The 12,924-nt window shown below is 38.2% G+C and overlaps 1 protein-coding gene across 4 annotated transcripts in view; it reads left to right on the top strand.

The window, feature by feature from the left end:
* The first annotated feature begins 305 nt into the window (after positions 1-305).
* GPBP1 (GC-rich promoter binding protein 1) overlaps positions 306-12,924 on the top strand; it is a 37,106-nt gene continuing 24,487 nt past the window's right edge. For all 4 annotated transcript variants that reach the window (XR_663743.1, XM_009326922.1, XM_009326920.1 and 1 more), the window contains exons 1-2: positions 306-1,494; positions 2,279-2,346. The gene's annotated coding sequence lies outside the window, so the exon portion shown is untranslated. The remainder of the gene's footprint in view (positions 1,495-2,278; positions 2,347-12,924) is intronic.

Below are 12,924 nucleotides of genomic sequence, written 5' to 3'. Positions count from 1 at the left end.
GAGAGGCTTCCCCCGGGGCGCGCTGGGGCTTCCCCAGGCGGCTCCCGCCGCTCCCCCGGGCTCGTTCTGTGCTTCCGCTCGGTGTCCCCGGCCCAGGTCAGCGCCTCCCTCCCGGGTGCTTTCTGCAGACCTGTTCGTCTTTCCCAATAAAATGAGAAATGCCCCTTTCTTTCCTATTTTTCTTATTTTTTAATTTTTTTTTTCCCCTTCTGTCGTGATGAGAGGCCGGAGAACGTTTTCGCTGCTAGGCTGCGTTCTCCGATAAACGTGCCTGCCGCTTTCTCCGGGATGTGAGTGAAGGTTTAACCGAGGCTTCTGCGCTCGGGTTCGGCTCCCTGGTTGCCTGTGTGTTTGCTTTTCTAAGAGTCGGGTTTACGTGTTTGTCTAACGCCGGTTCGGATTTCAAAAGGGAAAACTGATTGTTCTGGTTCTTTTTACCGTAGGCGGTTTGGATTGCAGAGGGAGCCCTGGATGTTTGCAGCCTTTTGCTTCAGCTGGTAGGGAGGAAAAAAGGTGGAAACCGACCTGCAGCAGTTGCTTCTGTGGAAGGGGAGAAATACCGGACGCTGTTCTGGGATTATTTTGTCCGAGTGCTTCGTCCTGAAAGGGCTTCTGAAACAATCAGTAGGCATCTGAGAAGTGAATCGGAAGTTTGGAGCCGTGAGCTTTTTTCTTTCTAGCGGTGCCGAGCACCTCACCCGTGGATGCTTTTGTCCGCATGGCATGGATACACGGCTGAATTTATCAAGTTCTGAACACTGCAGCTGCCAAAATAAAGTACTTTCTTGCTTTTAAATACTTTATCTTCTAGGCAACATTCTGTCTGAGTCACAGGCGTAACCGGTTTTGTTAACTGGCTCCAGGTTAAATGCAGCCTGAGTCACTGTGTAGACATTGCTGAAAAGTTTCATGCCAGGTATTTTTTGCCTTACCTTATTTTTTAGATTTTCTGACATAGCCTTCTGTCATTTTGCAGAGAGACCTATTTTCTAAATGAAGACTCTAATAGACGTTTGTTTATCATTTTTTCTTTTGTATTTTATTTAATATTTTTGTTGAAAAATGTTGTTGCCAATAAGCAGTACGGAGGTGTCCAGATAGCTGTTGTTTACAAATGCCTCTGTTACCCGAAGCTAGGAAATGTTCCACAGTTCAGATGTGAGATTTGGATTTTTGGCTTCACAGTTCGTGGCGTAAAAAGTGTATTTATTTCACCTGGAGCTGATGCTTCTTATATGTATATGGAATAGACAAGAGAAGAAGCTGTCAGAGAAAAAAAAAGCTTTTTAAGACAGAGAGTTGGCAAATTTTGGAAATAGCCTTGTGGAATCTGTAAGCAAAAAGGATGGGTGGCTGATTTCTGTGAGGTCAAATTTATGTCAAACAGCTACGAATGTAGTATCAACAAGAACTTGGGATATTATCTCAAGGAAGACAAACTGGAAAAATACAAATCACGCAGTACTAACACCTTGTGCGGTCCTCTTGGATTAGGTAAGTGTAGCAATGTTCATAAATCAATTTACACTTGAATAAACATTTTATCAGTAGAATGGTTAAGCCAGTAACGTTTACGGCCTAGTTGTTGTTGGTTTTTTTGAGAACGTTGAAATGAGCTTGCAGAATCTAAGTTTTACTTGCTGTTTTTAATAATTAATGGAATTATTCTTTAAGAATTTGAAGAATACACATTCAAGGAAAAATGTGTAGGTAGGAGTGTGATTTTTCTGGCAGATTAAAAATTAGGTACATCTAGACTGAATCTGTAGGTAATTTAGCCTTCACATTACTATTGTAATCTCAACAGTGAGCTATTACACATATTGAACAAGTGTGCTGGATGGCTTGCACATCTCAGTCTTTCCATTTGTATTAGATATTTTTGCAGCATGAAGGTACCAGTAATGCAGGGTTGGTTTTTTTATTTATTTTCTTCCACTGTTCTTTGTCACTTATGGAAGCCAGACATTTTTTACCAAAAATTAGTTTACTGCCTATGCAAACTAGCTTTTTAACGTGTTGATATTTTAAGGTTGGGTTCAGAGTAATCTCCTATTCTGTAACGGGAATAAACGAGTCTTGACTGGTGTGCAAGTATAACATTATAAAAAACCTCAACCTTTTTGGGAGGATTCAAAACAAAATCTAGTGGTGAAGTAACTAATTTTACATGTTATTTTTAGATGTATTGCTGTCCCCTTCCTCCCATAGTTGTTAAATGTTTCTGAAGATACGGATTAAATGTTGGAATTAATATGTTTACAATAATTTTTTGTAGGTTTGCATTCAGCTGAATTGCTACTGCCTCAAAGAAAATTAAGATGGACAGAACAACTTAATTCAAAAGTCAGTGGTAATTTTACTTAAGTTCTCTTCCCCCCTACCCCGCCTTGGTTATTCATAAAGTTTTAAATAATTAAAGCATTATTGGGTAGACTGTAAACTGAGTGTCTGGTAAAGGTGATACATTTACCTTAGTCGCCATCTTTTAAAACATTTTCAGAGCTTCTGCAGCACTGAAGTATTAGTAGTAGTGAGCTAGTTAAAAAAAAAAAGGTTTTCTCTAAGTGCAATGCAGAGATGTTTGGGAAGATGGCTTGTGTTAAAGCCTTGTAGGAAAAGTAAAGTTAAGCATGTGAAATGGTATCTAAAGATTACTACAGTGTTTTTCCCCCCTTGTAACTTGTTATTTTGACCACAAATGAAAGACTTGCATCTAAATCAGTTTTTTAAATTCTCAGGGTCACTGAAGTAGTTCTATTCTGTGTGTTGTCTTGTATCTAAAAGTTGATCTAGCTTCAGTATTTTGCTTTCTTTGGATGGCCTTGCTGTTTTGTTATTTTAACTTCAATTTTGTTGTTTTGAAAAAATGGAAACTTGATTAGGAGGCTGTTTCTGTAATCTCTTGTGGCTGTGGCTTGCGACTCTTCTACATCGAGTCTCAGTGTGGCTAGGAATTGACTGAATGAACTGAGCCACGTGTGAAGGAACCAAACCAACAGAGAAGAATGATCTTCCTCATTCCTTTAGTTGGATTAATCTGTGTTTTATTTGAAAGTATTTGATAAATGGAAAGAGTTCAGGCATGAGTGGCCATTTCATTTGATTTTTGTCTATTGTATGGTCATAAACAAGAGTAATACAAGTACTTGCTTGTATACATCACTTCTTAACTCATAGAAAAAGTGATGTGTCTTTTTCAAGCTACTAACTTTCACTGCTGTGAGGTACTTCTACCTCTTGACAAGACGCTCTCACTGAAATCAAGGAGCGGAATCCCCCACTTACTATTTTGGGTGACGTCTTTTGAAGAGTTTGCTTTTTAGCTTCATTAAATTAACTCTGTCTTTACATCTCTCTGTTTGCTGGTAGGATAATTATTTTTTTCTTTTCACCATGTTTGCATTTGGGAAGTGCAATTTTTCTTACTTGTATGCATATGTATTTGACAAGGATTCAGGCGTGTTTTACGGCTGTGCCCTTGTACCCTAAACAAAATTAATACTTGGGTGACACCCATTGAGGAGAAAATGCCTAGCATGCTGGTCCACTTTAATTGCTTCTTTGGTTCTTATTTGTATAGTGCTGACAGTCTGTAAAGTGGTTTGCAGACAACCATGGAGATAAGGTCCTTGCCCCCAAGAGCTTAAACTTTAAGCCCTGATGTAAACATAGCTTTTGTACTGGAATAACTGTCAGCAGCTTGGCTCTTTTACTGATGCGTTTATTCTGGTAGAATCCTAAAATGGGTACATTTGTATTGAGAAGTTGTCTTGAATGGCGTAGGCTGCTCTGCTGTGTGAAAAAACTGTGGAAGCTTTTAAGAGTAAGCAGAATTTAAACTTTCAGCAAAGCTTAAGTGGAATTACAGCTGTAAAATGATATAGGGAAATTGTGTAGCTATTTAGCTTTGTTAGTACTTCGCAAGTTAATGTACTTTACATTCCTTTTTTTTCCCCCCTCCATTCTAATGAGATCCTTCTGCTTAAAATGTGTGGCTAAAACAGTGGGACAGTGATTGTTCATCAGTAACTTCTGGGGAAGTTACTTCTATTTATTGTTTAGTATTGGGAGGAAATTCTGTCCTGCAAGGAGAACTATTTGCAGACCGTATTATAAATGAACTTGAATGAGACTTGGCATGCTTTTTTGTTTTGGTTTTTGTTCCTGTGCATGTTTGAGCAGTAGTATTACACAGTAACTGATGATAATGCCCTATGTGATGCTATCAACTCTTCCACAATGACCTCTTTTCATATCAACTCTTCCACAATCACCTCCTTTCGTATTTTGGGTAAACATAGTCAGGGAAACAGCTGAAATACCTAGAATTGTTTTTCTGCTTTATATGCTCAGGATATGTCAAAACCGCTACCTTTTTCAACTGCTTTTTCTTCAGATTCTCGGGAAGACTCCAAAGTGCAAAAGAACTCATGGTGATTTTGTTATATAATGTATGCTGAACGATGTGATGTTATTGCAATAACACTTCAGCTTTTGGACTTTGAACCTTGCAAAGGGCAAGAGGTTAGCGTTTATCTAGCTTTCTGCTAAATAGTACTGCAAGTGTATAGGGTTTCAAGCAGAAGGAACCTGGTTGTAGTTTACCTTCAAATATGAAGTTACTCTGTGTTACGAAATAGTTTGCTTTTTTAATTTACATTTTGATACAGTGCAAGAAGGAAAAACTTTTTTTGATAGAAGTTATGATTAAGTTATTCGAAGCGCTCTCATTAACTTTGACTGTTTCTAAAACATTTCCTGAAAGATCTTTTGACTGTTGTGACCATTAATATTTGATTCACAGAATTGATGTAATCCCTGTTGCTTGTGAACCGTATCTATATGTAGAAAGGGGATCATACAATAAAGAGCAGTGATTGGAATTAGAACACCAGTGTACCCCCAAGTCTGCCAACATTCTAGATCCTTATGCAGAACGAAGTGTGCTTTAGTTGATTCATCTTCATATAAGGAACTTGAGCCCTAAGTAGAAATGAAGGTGGGTTTTCCTTAGTTTTGTTTGGTTTTTTGCTAAGTCACTGTAAAACTAGGTTTTAGGGCTGTGGCTGTACTAGAGAATGTGTTGGCTTTAAAAGGTTAAAAAATCGACTGTTACAGTTTGACTCCATACACTTCTCATACCTAGGCATGTCATAAGACTTTTGGAGGTGTTCAGGTTTGACAGAGGACCTTGCTCCTTCCTCAGTGTTCTGCAGGAAGCCTTAGTTCTCATACTTCATTTTAAAAGATGAGGCAAGAAGGTAAATTAAAAGAAGTATGGATTTTTTCTTTTACTCTTCCTTATGTCCAGTGCTGGAATACTCATCAGAACAGGTCTGTATTGGATGGTGGGGACGGCGAGACTAAAACCGGAGATTTCACTTGCTCTACAGTAGCACAGTTGAGAAAGAAGAGGCTTCAGCTGAATTGTTCAGAACTTTTTAATTGAACCAGTGGGAGAGAAGACCTTTAAAGGTTCAGCTCTCTTTCCTTTTATTGTAGGTGTGAGTCTTTGGCAATAAATTTTAGAGAACCAAAGAACTTGAGAGAATTACCATACCCAAACTTAACCTTGTTTGTGAATTATATGTCTGTAAACAGCCTTCTACACTGAAATGTAGCGGGGAGGCGACATGCATACTTTCCCTTCAAAGTGTTAAAAGGTTGGTTGTAAAGATTTAAGCTTATTCTGTTGCTGTGGCTGTGCATTTACATGGAGAGAAAAGAAAGGAAATAAATAATCTTTAGTTCAAGTAGGTGTCACGCTTTTGCAGCAATCTGTGATCAGTAGAAATGCTTCCATTTTCAAAAACTCCGTAAAGCTTGTGTTAGGGTTTGAATATTATTTTCTGTTTTATTAACGTGCAAATTTTGGATAGGAAAATAACTTGAAATTAGCTTATTTTGCTTTGCTCGAATTAAATGAATCACAAGAGTAAGGAAGATCTCTAATAAGCTGTGTCTCTAAAAGTGGAATGAAAATTGAGATGTATAGGGTTTAAACAAAAGTTGTTTAAAGCTTACAGTTGCCAACTTTACTTCAAATTAGCACTACTCTTGACTGGAGATAACAGGGAAGGATCTGTTATCACAAGAAATTTTTTGTTTAAAAGAAAATGTGTTTTGTGGCAGAAGGAAAAACTTTTGATGGAGTGGGTTATTTTAAAGGCCTGCTTAGTCTGAGAAAAATCCCGAACGTTTCTGTTCATGGAGAAGAGAGACTGTGTAGTCTGATGGCTAGGACTTGTGCATATAGTTTCTTTGCCTGATTCAGAGCAAAACTTTGTAGTTTTTCTATGGCTGATGCTAAATAGGTGGAATAAACATTTGAAGCTGGCCCAAGATGGAGAACTGAAGGGTCAATTTATTCTGTAGCTCGGTTATTCCAGAGTTGCTCTGTTTTAGTGAGAACTTTGCCTGCTGCTGATGCTTCTTCAGGAAAAAAAAAATTGACCTTAGCAAATAGCTTTCTCTTTTTGTTGTCATGGAATGCAGTACAGTTGGTGTTTGGCATATTTCTGATAGTAAACATTCAGTTTTATTTCCCTCCTAGAAAACTGTGTGTCTCCTTTCCCTTCCTGTTAGATGGTCACTCTTTTCTAAGACGTCATACAGACTTGCTTATTGGACCCCTCTGAAATTCATATATATGCTTTATTTGTCTTCCTGGCTTAAGAAGGATTTGATATATTTGCTGTAGCGCATTACCAAGGAAGCAAAGCAGCAGCAGTAGCAACAAACTTGACACACTAAATAATATGTAACCTTTTATTTTTTCTACTGTCATAACAACACTGTAGCATACTTTAATTCTTACGGCTTACAACCTTCTTTTACCCCATTTTTAAATATTATACTAAAAATTACGGTGACAAGGTGAGGGTGGGTTGTCAAACAAGTGTGTAGCTGAGAGGTGGAGTTCAGGTTCCCACATGTAGTTTGTGGTGTGCTGTACTTACGATAATAATAATCTGTGAGGCATTAGGTAAATGGTCATAGGTATGTGCCACTTAGATATGCGTACATGCTAATTTTAGACTTTCCTGAAAACTATGAATGTGCATATATCCATGTGCTTTTAACACTTACCCTGTTCATGGGTTTTTCCATGCAAATCAATAGACTGAATTTCTAAACTGGTCTTCAGAGAGCATCAAGAAATTTGAATTTGTATCTCCCTTCTAACTTTGGGAATTCATGGCTTGAAGCTTCCTTATTTTTTTTTCCCTCTTAATAACTTTGCCACTCCACTCACAAGCTTCAAGTATTCCTAGCTATTTGATTTTATATTGCCTTTTATTTTAATCGTCTTCTGACTATCTCTGAAATACCCAGTGTCACAGAAACTGCTTCCTGTAAAATACGATAGGCTATCCACAGAGTGTGAGAAATATAGAACCTGAAAATGCAGAACTATTTTTTCTTTTCTCTAGCTTCTGGTGAGATGGGTTCAGTTGTCAGGGTGTTTTTTCCTAATTTTTAGCATTATTTTTAAATTTGTTTTTCCTGTAAAATTTTGGCCAGCTCCATTTAAATTGGATGTATTTATTAATGTGGTAAATCCATGAGATGGCCAAAAGCGTACAATCTTTTAGTAAATTAAGTTAGATTGTAGGTGTTTCGGCTATTTTACTATTATACTGACCAGGCTTTCCTTATTGTAGTGATGTCACCATTTTTTTGTTTCTTTATGTTAGGACATTATGAAAAAGCAAAGCTGTTTTTATTTATTCTGGTAGTTCAGACAGATTGTGTTACCAAATGTATCTCGCCAACAGTAATGAAACCTGTCTTAAATATTGAAGACAGCTTTCTGGGCTAGGGAAATATTTTTATTTTGTAGACTTGAAGAGACCTCCCTGAAGTTGGATCTCTTCAATACCGCTGGGACTGTCTTTCCTCTGCCAGCTAAATACTGGTTAGACAAGTTAAACAACATGCCCTTAAAATTGGGTGAGGACGGTCTCTGATCTCATGTCCTTGTCATCTTAAAGTTCTGCTGTGCTTTTTTCTCCACCCTTGGTGGAGAAAGGATCAGGTTAGGGAACACTTAAATAAGATATACGTAAATCCATGGGGCTTGACAGAATGCTTCTATGAGTACAGAGGGAGCCAGCTGATGTCATTGCAAGGCCATCCCTTATTATCTTTGGGAGGTCTCACTGTCATTGGGAGAGGCTCTTGAGTACTGTGAGAGAGCAAATGTCAATCCTGTCATCAAGAAGGGTAAGAAGGAGGATCCAGGGAACTACAGGCCGGTCAGCCTCACTTCAGTCCATGGGAAGGTGGTACAGCAACTAATCCTGGAAACTGTTTCCAAACACATGAAGAACGGGAAGGTGAGTGGGAGCAGTCAGAATGGATTTATGAAGGGGAAATCATGCTTAATCAAGTTAATAGCCCTCTACAATGAGGTTACTAGCTTGGTAGATGAATGGAGAGCAATAGATGGTGTTTATCTTGACTTCAGTAAGTCTTTTGACATTGTCTTCCATGCCATCCTCATATGGAAGCTGACAAAGTATATGTAGAGAAGTGAATGATAAGGTGTATCAAAAACTGGCTGAATGGCCAGGCCTATCTCATCACGGTTGTGATCAGTGGCACAAAGGCCATTTGGAGGAAGCTGTTACTATTGTACCCCAGGCTTCAATACTGGAGCCCGTACTATTTAACATCTTCATTAAAGTCCTGGACAATGGGGCAGAGTTTACGCTCAGCAAGTTTGCATTGATACAAAATGGGGAGGAGTGGCTGATAACGCTAGATGTGTTTGCTGCCATTTAGAGGAACCTGTACAGGATGGAGAACTGGACAGAGGATCCTCATGAAGTTCAGCAAAAGGAAAATGTGAAGTCCTGCCTCTAGGGAGTAGTAGCTGCATATGCCAGTACATGCTGGGTGCTGACTAGCTGGTAAGCAGCTCTGCAGAGAAGGACCTGGGGGTCCTCTTGGACAACAAGCCAACCATGAGCCAGCAATGCATCCTCATAACAAATAAGGCCAACGTTACCCTGGGCTACATTAGGAAGACTGTTGCCAGCAGGTCGAGGGGAGTTCATCTTTTTCCTCTACTCAGCCCTGGTGAGGCCACATGTGGAGTGCTGTGTCCTGTTATAGGCTCCCTGGTACAAGAAAGATATGGATTTAGTGGAGCGAGTTCAGCAAAGGACCACAAAGATTATTAAGGGACTGGAGCATCTTTCCTATGGGGAGAGGCTGATACTCTTTTTGATCTTCTAAGGAAGTACGAATTGGTCCTCAGTCTTTCAGAACACTCTCTGGATGTTATATTTTAATTTTTCAGAAGATTCTTTCTAGATTTAAAATTAGTAAGCCATCGAACTTGTATTTTTCTCATGTAAAATTCTGTGAAGGTGAAAACGGTAAGGGAGGGAGACTTTACTGTTGTTAATGCTATTGATGGGGCTACAGATGGTTGGGATAAGAGTAGACCGTATGCCCTCAGGAGGATGTTACAAGGTAGGAATGCTTTGTTACAAGGTGATGCTTAAAGTTCATAACCCTGTCTGTGATAAATTGAAGAGTTGTGTTGTTGAGACATTCTTCCTATAATCTGTAATGTGTGTGGACCTGGGAAAATAAAAGCTAGGATTACATGGTTTTACACTTGATTCTTACGAGCTGCAAAATTGTTACGGTGCTTATATTAAATATATTAAAAATGTGGTACTAAATGCATTTCCTCTAGTTAGGGCTACTTAAACCACATAATGAAAATAGTCTCAAAAAATCACAAGCAGTTAAATGTGAATGCATATTACCTTATATGCCAGTCGTTTCACAATACTGTACTTTAATAATCAGGCTCATTTTTTGTATTTGACTTGTTTATAGAAAACAAAACATGGAACTAAAATTCAGAATGCTTTGATTACATCTGCTTGCTCTGCTGTCTGCCCTTGCAATATCCCAGATCATTTCTTGCCCCCCACTCCTGGTCTGCGGGCTCTCATGTCCACTTACGCAGCCAATGCAGAGATTCTCTTGAGATTAATTCTCATGGGAGTCACTTTTCCAAATCCTGAAGAGTATTATGCACTTCCAGAGATGCTGAATGGTTATTTTTAGTGTTGTGTAAGTAGACAAATAGAGAGAGAGAGGGTTTCTAATGCTGGAAAGATTTGGTGAATGGAAGTGAAACTAGAAGAAATTCTGAATAAAGGATCATCTTTATAAGGGAGCAGGAGTGATCACTTAAATTATTTTGTATGTAACCAGTTTATTCCAGGCCTCAGTAGCCTTTGTTTTCTTGACCATACGTTTAAGGCCAGGTTGAAGACATTTGTAAAGGAAATTACTATTGTTCCACTGTGTTAGCAGGAACAGTGCAGGAGACATTATATGAATTTCTAGTATATGAAGAAAGTCAGGTTAGATCATAAGTATTGCAGTGTTTGAGTTGGAGACTTGGGTTTGGGGTTTTTTTTATTATTATTTTAAAGCTTTGTCAGGTCTAATTGTTACCAGCATTTTATAGATGCCTGGCATGGGAAAAAAAAAAAAAGTCTAGGTCTGTCTTCTTGCCTTATCCTTTTGGCAGCACAACTGCTTCCTGGTTTAGCGCTGCAGCTAAGTGAGTTAATAAATGCACCCGATTCTGTCTGTAGTGACTCTACAGTTACCCTGTCTGTAATGAGTCTGGTATGTGACTGCACTGTATTCCCATTTGTGATGTGCTACGCAGAGACACAAGCTGGACTAACAGATGCTTGCTAGGGTTCCGTACTATGCTTAGCCTGTAATGCTCTCACGCTTCACTAGTGGCTAGAAACTACTGCCACGTATTGCCAGTCTGCCTGTTGGTGAAATCGTTCAGGAGTGAAGGAGGGTGGAATCCGTAACTGGCATAGTTGTGGTGGCAGCAGCCCCTAATTTAGGACAAATGGTATGAGGATGAGCAAGCATCCTTCCCCAACCCCCCTGGTGAACATGGGGGGCGGGAAGAGATTTAAAAAAAAAAAAAATTTACTGCAAGAAATTACACAGATTTTATTAAAATGTGAGAATCAGTTTGTTAAATCCGAGATGTACTCTGTAACACTGTTTCAGATAGCTTGTTCAACTGGATCTCCTCGATCTATGTATTTGATGCCCGTGTTTTATGTGCTAACTGCATGGAGGTTTTTAGCTTACAGACAAGCTTTGCAAACAAAACTTAAAATGTCAGTCACTTCGGCTGTTCCATGTTTTGTCCCACTAACAGTGAATTAAAGGTTGCATATAAGGTGAAAATTGTAATATAACATGAAGCTTGAAGAAGCACTTTAGCAAAGTGATCTGAAAATAAGTTAATCCAGATGCTCATGAATACAGGGAGTTTTCTGCTTTCGTACCATATTGAATTCTATCAGTGTTATTGCAGGAAAAAAAATTTGATTTATACTTTGGTTGTAGTGGGTGGTCTTCACACTTAAAATGTTTGTTTTTTAAACACTTGATTTTAAATAGCAGGGGACAGAGGGGGGAAAAAACTTGCCAGGGAAACAGTATTCTTATATGGTTACCACCTAAGATGGGGAAAAAGTGGATTAATTATTACAATGTTATTTTTGTGTACATGCATTGTGCTACACATTAAATTCTTCAGTTACAATTATTAGTTTCTGACTTAGAAGCCTAATAGGAATTGACAGGTTCAAGTATTTGTCTTAAGTCTTAAAGTTATTTCAGAATCTTGTTCTGATCTTCAGGGCTGTCCAGCCTAGATCTACTGTGGTTGGTATCTTAACGGTATTTTGGATTAAGACATTCTTTTCTTGATGGAATTTTCTCAGCATGTTACATCTTTTTCTAAAACAGAGGCAATATATTAAATTTTCCCAAATGCTCGTCAGAAGACACAAATAAGTTTGTTTAAAAAGTAGCATTTCTAGCTGCTTTAAAACTGGTGAAAAATAGTTTGTCACAAAAGGACCTTATTGACTCAACCATAAAAAACCCCAGTCCAACCTTTTTTGGATGTTGGTTAAGCATACTTGGTGCAGTGTTCTTAGTTCAGCTGCTAATGTAGCTCAGAGTGGATGACTGAGTTACATTTATGACAAATCTCTTCACTGTACATCATTTGGAACCAGCTGTTCATTATTCCGTGGCATTCACTGCCTTATTATTGAAGATCATACTTCAAAAAACTATAGAATTAAATTTTATATAATTGAATGTTGGAGTAATTATTGCATGTTACTTGAAACAAAATGCTTTACAAACTTCTCTTAGATCCCCCTCAAGAAGTAAAATTTAAAAGCAAGTTTTTTTTTTTTCTGTAAATTATTCTCCTATCCACAACACAGCAAAGCCCATAAATTTAGATAAAATTTATGTTATGGAAGACTTTCTTTTTTGAAGTCACTACACAGTGCTTGAATCAGACACCAGAGGCTAATGCTGAGATATTTTGTTCTGATACTGAATATCAAAAAACTGAATATTTTGACCAGTCTGATTAAATAAATTAAAGTCCATTTGAGTGTTAATAGTATGAGGATAGTAGTATTTCAGTATCTTTTTCTTATCTTTCTAGAATAGTGCAGCTCTGCTTCAGTATTAAACAACCTGAGCCAGCTTAGCTTTTATGCCACTTTGGTTAAAGAATGGCAGATATATTTTGAGTTTGTGCTGCTAGGGAATGGTGACTGAAACATTCAGTGATAAATTTTGGGCGTACTCTTTTCTTACCAAGAGAATTTCTGAAAGCAGTGGAATTGTGTTTGGATCTGTGGTGTTTACCTCAATAAGCTTAGTTCTGGTAGCTGTAGGGAGTACAACAGCTGTTTTATCAGTGTTAATCAACAGCGGTTGATCTGTTGTGTGGTGTGTACATAAGAGAAGACTTGCTAGCAGGCAAATAGGTTCTTCATATCTGTCGGTATAATTAAAGCAGTTGCTTGTAAATGCTTG

This window comes from Pygoscelis adeliae, unplaced genomic scaffold (genome assembly GCF_000699105.1).
Source record: "Pygoscelis adeliae isolate BGI_AS28 unplaced genomic scaffold, ASM69910v1 Scaffold116, whole genome shotgun sequence".
Lineage (NCBI taxonomy): Eukaryota > Metazoa > Chordata > Aves > Sphenisciformes > Spheniscidae > Pygoscelis > Pygoscelis adeliae.
Note: the sequence above shows the minus strand (reverse complement) of the source record. Positions and strands in the feature narration are given on the sequence as shown.